A 1,009-nucleotide genomic window follows, 5' to 3' on the forward strand; every position below is an offset into this window, starting at 1 on the left:
CTTGTTGTGGATGATCAGGTTGACATCATGGTATAACAGAGACATCATTGAGTGGTAATGACACCTCCACCCTTAATGAAGCTTTTTTACCTCTTTATAACATCCACTATATTCCACGCCCAAACCGCCACGGTGATTGTGTAGCCTTTGTATCTAAATCACAGCCTGGTCTGTCTACTTACTTCACCGTCAATTACTGCTCTTCGAGCATTGCACCTTATTCCACCCCTCATGTCTCTCTTTTGAAATCTTTATTCTATATCGTCCACCCAAATACCATTCCAATTTTCTCAAAGAGATATCTTCTCTGCTTTCCTCCCTCTGCCTCTGCACAGTACGACGTCTCATCCTCGCTGATTTCAAACTCCATGTCAACTCTTCTTGCTCCCTCTCCACTTAGTCCACTCCCCTCCTTTTCTCCCTTAACCCCCCCCTAATGTGAACTCTCCCACCCATATACACGGCTACCCCACAATCTTATAATCTCACCTGACTTCACTATTGCCTTTGGGAACTTCACTGATAAGACAATCTCTCACCATTTATTTTGTTCATTCTCTACCAATATTGCCCTTCCCCCTCCTCCACCCATTTCTTGACTTATCTGCCCCTGGGGAAAAATATATCACACAAGTCCTTTAAAGCTGCACTTTCTAATTCACAACTACCTAACCTTTGCCCTACCATTATTCATGACATATCTGTAGCTGACTTACTAAATCGCACCATCTCCAGCACATTTGATGCCCTTGCCCCCCACTAAAATCGTTACACTATCTTAGCCTAGTCGTTCCCCCAGGTTAAGCCCTCATATCCACTTCATTATTTCCAATGGATGCAACATTGAACGTCTTTGAAAGACAACTGGTCTAATCATCCATCAACAGATTTGGCTAGTCCTGATAAATTATTACCACGTCCTGCTTTGCATCACTAAAAACTCACTATTCCAAGCTCATCCAGGACGTGATAAATAACACCAGGCTTCGCTTCTCCACCACTAACTGCC

The sequence above is a fragment of the Pristiophorus japonicus genome, chromosome 9 (assembly GCF_044704955.1).
Source record: "Pristiophorus japonicus isolate sPriJap1 chromosome 9, sPriJap1.hap1, whole genome shotgun sequence".
NCBI classification, from domain to species: Eukaryota; Metazoa; Chordata; class Chondrichthyes; family Pristiophoridae; genus Pristiophorus; species Pristiophorus japonicus.